Raw genomic sequence first — 9748 nt, forward strand, 5'->3', positions numbered from 1 at the left:
TTCATATGATCATGCAAGCAACCAATTTTAGGCCCCAAACACACTCTTTAAAAAAGAAAAGTACAAGTGAAAATGGTCATTTGTAAACATTAAAAAAAAAAGTGTGCGCACATGCGGGGGGAGGGGGGAGGGAGTCGTCATTGGAGTCAAATTTGTACTTGTGTATTTTGTAGCAACTTTCCTAGGCCATTTTCAGTGTTGATCATTAGCATAAGAAGTGCCATATTGTGCCATTGATTCTGAAGTGTAATTCCCTGCTGCTGAAAAGTGGATGCCTCTGTAGGGTCCACAGTTATTTAAAAACAGTATATTTTGCAACTTGATAAAATTCTATCAATAAAATTATTCTACAATTATCTGTATTGGAAATAGTAAATTAAATCTTACTGTTTTATCCTATGGAATGCTGCTAAGCTCCTTAAACAGATACAGTTTTAAACTCAGAAGTCAATTTTATATTTGTTTGGACTTGTGCTGCTATTGGAAGAATTTTAAAAATTATTTTTATTTGTTTATGTTTTATAGCTTCCCTTTACACTTTCATGTACTAAAACAAGTGATTGTATCAATATGTAGTATTTGATCACTTATTTCTGGTAAAAACTATTAATTTCTTGTAGCAATTAAAGTACTACTACAATGGGGTTTTCTCACTAACTTTTTGGAATAATAAAATAGCTGCTTAATTTTACAAACATTGGGTTAAATCCTGTAGTGTCTACTCAAGCAATGGGAGTTGAATGGGAGTTTTGCTGAGCAGTCAGGACCTCTGCTATTCTTAACCCCTCATTTATTTTATTTTTCTTATTAGTAGATTTACAGTTAAAAGAGGTACATGAAACTGCTAATGGTCATGATATGCAACATGAGCTTACCATATATGATAGTTACATAGTGGAAAACAGGTGACAGAAAAGACATCAGTAAGGACAAACAGGACCAGGTCATCAGCTGGTGTAAATCAGCACAGCTGCATTTACTCCAGTAGAGCTAGGTTGATGCTAAGAGCTGAAGGCTTAGGCCCTTTGAATTTTTTGCGAGTGGATTTGTCTGAACATATTTCGAGCAAGTCACTTCATTATTGTAGAATCTTTGGCTACCTGTGTGTGCTCTACTGGCTCAGTACGGGAGGTATAAGATGTTGATGCAGGGAGAACTCTACTTAGCTGGTGTCACTAAGTGTACTCATCAAATGCTGTCCGTGCTTCAAGCAATACACCCCGATATGGAACAATGTAAATCTTCCTTCTGGCCTGAGAGAGAGAGAGACAGACAGACAGAGACGGTATGGAAATGGCTTATATGGTATGCTGACTCTCAGTTTACATGAGGAAACTAGTAAATTTGGGATAAAGCCGATGCAGCTGTGAACAATGCATACACAGGGTTATACATCCTGTTCAAGTAGTCCTGTTTTCTTACAGCAGGACTATTTTCTTGTATTCTACTGGAAGGGAAAAAGTCTTTTCAATACCTGTGAGGGCAAACATAAAAGAATGGACATTTGAGAGATACTACCATTTACTGCTATGAAATGGACTGAAATTAATCAGAGCAACTCCTAAAATATACACTGTTAACCAAATGCCAACTTTGTGTAGGACCATTTTACAATTTGAAAGAAGCCCAAAACTATTCTAATTTGTTTCAGCTTTGTTCTCAAATGTTTTTTTCTAACTAAAACTAGTTTGCATGCAAATGCCTATGAAACACCTTTTCCAATCATATTATATATGGATTCTTATAGTTTAAAGAAATAGTCTCTAGTTCATTGTGTTGCTCTATTTTTGTTCCAGGGCCAATTTGTGTGTTCCATAATTATAAATATTCTCACCATAGAAATAGGTAAAACAAAATAGTGAAACTTTTTTAAGTTTAGTATAGTCTAAAATAGTCTTACCGCTCAAAATATATATTGTGAAAAGTCCAAGAAAAATGTCAAACAAAAATTTTAAAGCTTTTTAGGTCATATGTAGTATTAAATATATTGCCACTAAAAGGATGCAAGACCTTCTTTTTCTGAATCAGATACAGTCATGTAGAATTTAATGTTGGCTTGTTTTAAAAATAGCTGCATTCATTTAAAAAAGACAGTACAACTACCCTTTTTTGGGAAGCAGCATATTAACGCTGAAGAAATTTCTGGAAAATATACCATTTATTGGCAGCTACAGGTAAAATGACGTTTAGTCATGAAACTAGCTGTAGAATGAGCAGCTCTTAGTTATATTTTTATATTTAGCAAGAGATCTTATAAATAATATTCCTAATCACTGAAAAGTGGTGTGGTAAGACTTGGAACAATATTTATTGTCAGAGTAGGCAACTATTTAATAATATATTTGGGGGGGGGGGTTTATTAAAAAGTAACTTTTCTTTTTCTTTCAGAAATAGCTTAGCTTTCCTATCTGAGGTAGCAACTTCACAATAATTTATTGATCCCCGAGAAGAAAAGTATTACTTTTTCCTTTAGCTTTTTCACCTCTTAAAAGCAAGCTTTTTAAAAAGTTTTCTTAAATTGTTAGAAGACATTTATTTTCTTGCAAATTATTTCTTTTTAACTCTTTATGATAGCTTTGAATCCCATAAAGAAAGATGAATTATCACATACTGAGCCCAAGCTGTGAAACAGGAGGAGACAAATAGAGACCCCTACTGTGTTTAACAATGTAGAAGAAATTCCAGACTCAATAGAAAATTTTTCTGTCCTTTTTCACAGGCCACAAAGGCTGTTAATATGGATTTCAACAGTGGAGGGCACTCTTGCTATACAAAAACTCATACTGACCTGGCATACTTAGTTTGATCTATTCAGTAGCCTAAATCTCAGAATTTGTTAAGTAACAGCCACCTGTGGCACAGTCACTAACTGTATTCTGTTTAATACATTTGCAGTTTCTAATCTGTGCAGTGAAGCAGTAGTTATCTAAAACACTAGTGCCTTTATATATGTATACAGATGTGGAACAGATACAACATTCACAAATTGTTTCAAATATCTGTGCAGGATATTGTATCAAATAATAAGATGTTTTGTTATGCTTTCTAGATGATATAATAAGCTATTCAGCTGTCTGTTATGACATATGTATAAATACATTTGTGCATCTGTCTTTTTTATTACATATAAACATGCTTCATTTGTTGATTCTAAAAATTTTTGGAACATAGAAAGTTTTTATTAGGAATCCTTACATTTTCAAGGTTGATCTCTCTAATGTAGCTGGTACTGAAATAGAAAGTACAAAATTACATAAGGCTAAAGAATTAAATCAACTATTGGGTTTCTACATAGTTTCCCTGTTTCAGAAAGCTTGTGGTTGAACAGATCTTAAAACTTAATAATTTTAGAATACCTAACCCTGCAGAAGAAAAATCAACCAGTGTCTGAACAAACAAAACAGTTGCACCACCAATAGTAGAAGCCAATTATGAGCCCAATCCTTCAAACACTTATGAACGTTATGACAGAACACATGAATGTAGGAGTCAAACAGATTACTTCTCCAAGTAAAGTTACTAGTGTATATTTAAATGTTTGAAGGATCAAACTCCAAGTAGTCCAATGCTAACTGTCTAGTTCACTTTGCTCATTTATCATTCTCTATTATGCTGCAGTGTTGTGCTGGATAACTAAAGCTGCATAAAAAGCAACACAAACCTATTATTGCTGAAACATTACACACAGGAATAAAATAATGAAATGGAATTAACAAACAGGGCTATTTTGGGGACCCTCTTGAAATGGGAAATAAAAAGAATGTTTTGATTAATTGAAACGAAAGTGCTATGGCACCTGCAGGGTTAATTAAGCGGTTCAAAATGCAAGACTGTACAAAAGGAAACCTTTTTTTCCTTCTTTAAGAACTGTAAACACTTGTGCTGAACTAGATGGGCATTTGATAAGCCGTACAGCATGTAGCAAACTCACAGGGATCTCTAGTTAACACTCAAATTCAGTGTTAACACTTAACAGAACAGTGGTAAGCCGTGCTGCCAAGGTCAACTGCACAGATGCACTAATTGTATTATGAGCTTGACATCTAGTGGCCACCCCTGGCAGGGCAAAGCAGGCAAAGGTTAAATCAGCAAGCCTTGTCAAAGCACTTCTAACTACCCACCCTCAGGGAGAGTCCTTTGGAAGCTTGTTGGCACTCCATGCATTCCCACCTCTTCACTGACACCAAACAGACTCTCTATAGTACACTGAGCAACAATGCCCAGAAAATACAAGAGGTGGTCTTGAATGTTAAACATAACCTGTTTAAGTTTGGATTGAAACTCCCCCCCATAAACTGTAAAATATACTAATAATCAATTAGCAATAAAATGTTGGAATACTTTCCCATCATGGGGGGTGGGGAAAGAGTTTTATTTCCTTCTGGGATGAGGAAGCACAATATTTAAAAAAAACAAAAACCCAACGGTAAGAAAACTAATGAAAAAAAAATCTCTTTTGTGTGCCATACCTGTATACTCATACTGCGTACAGTAAATTAGAACAAAACTGAAAACTTCCCACGTCCAATGCCTTTTTTTACTCATGTCTTTAAAATACATAACAAAATTCAGTATTTCACTAGCTTATGCTTTCTATAATCCAAGATTTTTCTGGCTTTTCCAATCTGCAGCCTAATTTTCTTGATCAAAGTAAAAAAACCAAACCAGAAACCTATCTTGAACAGTACTGCTGCTAAACATGGCCCTAAAAGTACACACATTATTGTAGCCCACTCTGCTGGCCTTATTCATGGAAAACGCCGATTACATTGAGAGCATGGTTTTGTGAAAGTAAAGCAAACGGGATTTTGGCCTTTTATGTTGAAACACAGGATTTAGTAAAAATTAACCACTGTAACGAGATTTGATAATGATTCCTCTGAAAAGTTTGTGGAGAATTACTGTCAGATTACAAGTTAAATATTTCAAATGGTATGTTTAATACGTGCTTTATTTTGTATAAAATGTGTCAGAACTTAACTATTTGATGGTCAGGCCATATCTGTTTTATTATCAGCAAACCTAAGTGACCCACATCTTAACCAGTGGATGGACTACAGATATCTTTGTCCTGGCTTGGCAATCAGTCAGCAAATCATACAAGGAAAAAAAAGCATTTTTTCCCCAGGATTTAATTTCTCAAAGCTAGTATCTATGGCCATTTGTTTGAATTTTCCTCTTTCTTAAAAAAAAAAAAATCTTACTAAAAGGAAATGTGAATGCTTTCTTCTAGAATTAGAATTTTGCTTGTATTTTGGCAAGTATCATTTATTTTGAACTTCTATATTTAGATATCCTAGCACCCTGCTGATATTAAGATTTTAGAAAATCACCTTAAAAATTTCCCAAAGAAAAAAAATGCACTTATGTCTGCTTCAAGATCAATGGCAAAACTTCTGCATGCCTAACAGCATGCAATGAAAACTGACCTACTTTTGCATGCTTTCTCCATCATCTTGCACACACCAAATAATTAACTTAAGTAATTCCTGTTGTTAACCCATGTATTTTATGCCCGCTGCCTTTCTACATAATCAAAAATATATGATGCAAATATATGTTACAAAGTTTGTCCGAGAAGTATGTGCAAAAATTCCCAAAGTATAGGTGAACAGTATCAACTGTTCCATTTCATCAAAGGGGAAATTAATCAGCAATACTTCGTTTGGCTCTTAAAATTTTATTTTTTCCAAATCAAATAAGCCATCTCTGGTCTAGTTTCTCCAGAAGAAATGTCTGCAAAATTATAGGAGTTTCATGTATACTCATTGCTTGCTGTCATCTTTCATGTTCTAGATAAAACAATTATTTATATTTCTAAATTGCATTACAGTGTCCTCTGTATTTTTTCATATGCAGACTTTTCCTTGTAGTTGTAGGATATATCTTTACTGCATATACTCAAATAAAAGAGATTTTTTTCCCCAAGGAAAATGGTTACTCTCATTGAATTGGTGTAACTGGATGCAGTATTTTTTTCCAAAAACAGCTGCCGCTACTAAATGTTCAAAAATACACATATCACAATTCCAGTTAATCAGCCTTAAGACAATATATTGGTTTAAAATATATTATGCATTTTGCAAAGCAAAAAAAACTTTACTATAATTGTATCTATTTTTAAAAAAGCAAAACATCTGTTTGCAAAATTGTATTAGAAAACTGCAGTTCTATAGTTCCTTTAAGATTTTCCCTTCACCTAAACTAAATGATACATCTTCGCCATTAGCTTAGCATGAAAAAAGTCCAAAGCATCAATTGCCATAGTTACCCTTCCTAGAACTTTAGCTCTACAATCCTGAAATCACTTTTTAACATTAGATAAACTGAAGTTCTATTATTTTTACTTTAAAAATGATTGTCATCTTCCTTTAATAGCACACATTGTTCTGGTTCAAAAATGCCTATAATATTTCTGTTTTCTAGTCACACTTTTTTCCTAAATCAACAGATTACAAGCAGCTCAGAATTATGATATTGCAGTATAGCAATTTAAAGCATATGATAGCTACAATTATATTTACTCAAAATATATAAAGAAGATTTTGTATCTGATATCAGCTACAGTAATTTCAAGTCTTTTGCCACTAGTTTAAATGATTTGCATCATTTGTTTCAGTATGGCATCCTTAAGACGGTTTTGTGTATAAGTGTCTTTTGTTCACTGTTCTACACTGCAATTGGCTAGGCAATCATTATTAACTGTTTGCAAACATTTCTCTTCCAAATTACAAAAAGTATATTTGAGCATTCCACATTAAAAAATTTAAATGATTTTGTATGTAAATTTGTAGCTGATGACACTGTCAATTATCTTCAGTTTTCAAACAGTCTCTTACCAAACCACCAAACTGAGACTGTTTTCAGTTGTTTGAACTCAGTTGTACTATGCTGCAGTACAAACTGAGCTAATACATATTTACTTCATTTTTAAAACTACTATTGTAATATCACCACCAAAATTGGCAAGCTTCGATATAAACTGATACATCGTCCAATGTTCAGTTTTTATTCTGTTGTCCAAACTGTCAGGTTTCTTTTAGCTATTTCTAAACTTTATTTTAGTTACATGAAGAATCCTTTTAATATGTTCTTTTAAAGTACTTCCCTTATTATAATAAGGTAAGTACTTCTCATATATATAGGTATTTAAATATGGTATGATTATACTAAATAAATAACTTTCCTCAACTTAATATGGGGATTATAATAATTTCTATAAATAGCATTATGACTCTAAAAATGTTTAAAAGGCTACAGAAGAAAGAATAATTAATAGTCTTCCCTTTAGAAACCTATAGATAGGCTCCTTCTCTGTTTTGTCCTATGCAGACTATTTTTGGCCTGTTGCAAAATATGCTCAGGAACTGAGGCAATATCTTGAATACAACTGTGAAAAGAAATGAAAAGCAACGACTTGACAAGAAATGTTATGTTTCTAACATTTTCTTTGTGCACTTAAAAATATCTGACCTCTTATTAGAGCACTATTTGGACTTCATGGTATAACACGTAAAATGATTAACACTCACTACACAAATGTGCACTACATACCCCTCAACTAAGTTCACCTTGTTCTCATTTTGAAATGAAAGTGAAGAACCAACAGTACTTCTTCAGCTTGTTAACTATTAATCTACGATAGGCTTCACTCTATTAATTAAAATATGTTTTAATAAAAGGGAACATAGCACATTTTGATAACAGCCTTCTAAAGCTGGATAGTATTTACATTGTTGCATTTTAGGGCTGCTGTGAAAGCCGATTTTGAGCTATTCAGGGACCACAATAATAACGCTTTAAAATTCCTCACTGGGATGCAATGTAGTCCTTTTGATGGAAAGACTGTCTTTCTCATTCGGCAGAAATAAATCCATTCATTTGATCATGTAGTCATTGAGGGTAATACAAAACAAACCAAGTGTGAGAAATTCTATGTGATGAAGTAAACAAAACAAAACCAAAAAAAAAAGGGAGGAAAAAAAAAACATTTCCATGACAAAAAGATTCTTTGTCCTTAATCTACCCACCATATGCAAGCATTTCTTTTTAGCATATCTCCTGTTCTAATCTTGGGTGACATGGCTACATAGATAAGATTCACAAAACAAAACAAAACAAAAACCTAGTTTAACAATTTTCTTCAATTTATTAACTCACTAGAAGTGTCATAATGAAGTAGTGGTTTCTTGCCCCCCCTCCGTCCTGAAAAGGATTCTGAACACTTTAAAGTGTACAATGCGAAAAATACATTTTAAAAAAAACCAAGAATCCTCCCCAACAGGCACTGTGCTTAATTAATCTTGTTTACATAATTAAAAAGAATATATTTGACCTGCTTGCTTCCATTTAATGATCCTTACACTGTCACTGCTCTCCTTAAAGGAAGAACCCGGTGTTTTGTTTCTCAGCTGTTATTGTGAGGACCCAGAAGGTTTTTTTTTTTTGCAGTAGTAGCAGACCCTTCCTGCCTTCTCTGGACTGTGTAGACACCCCACCCCCCTTTCCTAATACTCTGGAAAGGGAAGAAAAAAAAAAAAAAAGAAGAGGCGGTGGTAGTCCTGGGCTTGAAGATCTGCCAATCTGACAGATGTTATAACCTGATGAAGGGGCTTCACACACTGCCCTTAAGCTTTAAAGGTTGTAAAGTTCACATACAATAGTCAAAATCCTCCCTAGTCTCCAACTTTCATATGCCCCCCCCATGCAACTAGTAAAACATCCCAGTTTGAAAGCACTAGGAAGAACGGGCTTTTTTCCCCTCTGTTCAAATCCAGGCATGTGGGGGCCTAGGCAGTGTGCAGGAAACAGAGGGTCTCACTTGGCTGCTCAAGACACTAAAAATGCTCCAGTGTCTGCCAGGAGGGAAAAGAAACTTTCAAGAGGGAGCCCTCAAAGTTGTCAGGGCCAAGGCAGAAGGGGCTGGGGGATCCCTTTGCAAACTGGACCTCTAGAGAGGGTTATATAGTACGGAGGGGGTTATTAATTTAAAAAAAAAAGGGGAAAAAAAGGCTTGGTACTGTTGTTTGCCCAGCAGAAATGACAGACAAGGATCAGATCCTTCCTGGCAACCCGGGACACTTGTTTACCAGCCGTTTGGGCAGTCTAGAAACAGCAAAAAAAGTGCATCTGCATGGTGGGGGGGGGCATGATCACAATGGGCAGAGGGGCAAGAGAAAGAAAGCTGCCCCCCGCCCCAGAACTGGAGGGAGGGGTAGCTCCAACACTAAGGGAGCTGCCCCCCACCCAAAAAAAAAGAGAGTGCCTGGACTTTTTGGGCCAACTCTGCTGCCCCCACAACCCTGCTACCTCTAGGCCCTAGAGGTAGCAGGGGAGCTGGCAGGGCTGCTGGGGCAGCAGTCTAGGGGATGCCCCGCACCCCTCTGGGAGGGAGGAGTTAGGGGCAGGGAGATACTGGAGGGGATGGGACGGGGATGAAGGGGTCAGTCCCTGTGGCTGGGCTTGGGGGCAGGGGGCTCCCCACAGCCACCTCCGCACCCCAGCTCCCAACTTCCCAAAGGGACTGTGCAGGGAAGTGCCAGTTCTGCCCTTTCTTCCCTGCAAGCAGTGGGGAAGGGGGGGGGTAGAAAGGGATTCCCCTGGGGGGTGCACCCTCCTGGAGGGAGAGGGGCTGCTCCTCAGACCGAGCAGGGGGTGCTGGCTGGGGCCAGGAGGGAGTGTGCAGACAGCGGGCTCGGAGCGGATGAGCTGGGGAAACTTGCAGAAACTAGGAACTTTTCTTTGCTCG

General features: G+C 36.3%; 1 protein-coding gene across 3 annotated transcripts in view; it reads right to left on the reverse strand.

Annotated features, from left to right (window-relative positions):
* The window catches only part of SALL3 (spalt like transcription factor 3), a 30718-nt gene that overhangs the window by 20404 nt on the left and 566 nt on the right, over positions 1 to 9748 (reverse strand). The window lies entirely within an intron of this gene.

This window comes from Gavialis gangeticus, unplaced genomic scaffold, assembly GCF_001723915.1.
Source record: "Gavialis gangeticus isolate Ggan-Ray unplaced genomic scaffold, GavGan_comp1, whole genome shotgun sequence".
In the NCBI taxonomy this organism is placed as follows: domain Eukaryota; kingdom Metazoa; phylum Chordata; order Crocodylia; family Gavialidae; genus Gavialis; species Gavialis gangeticus.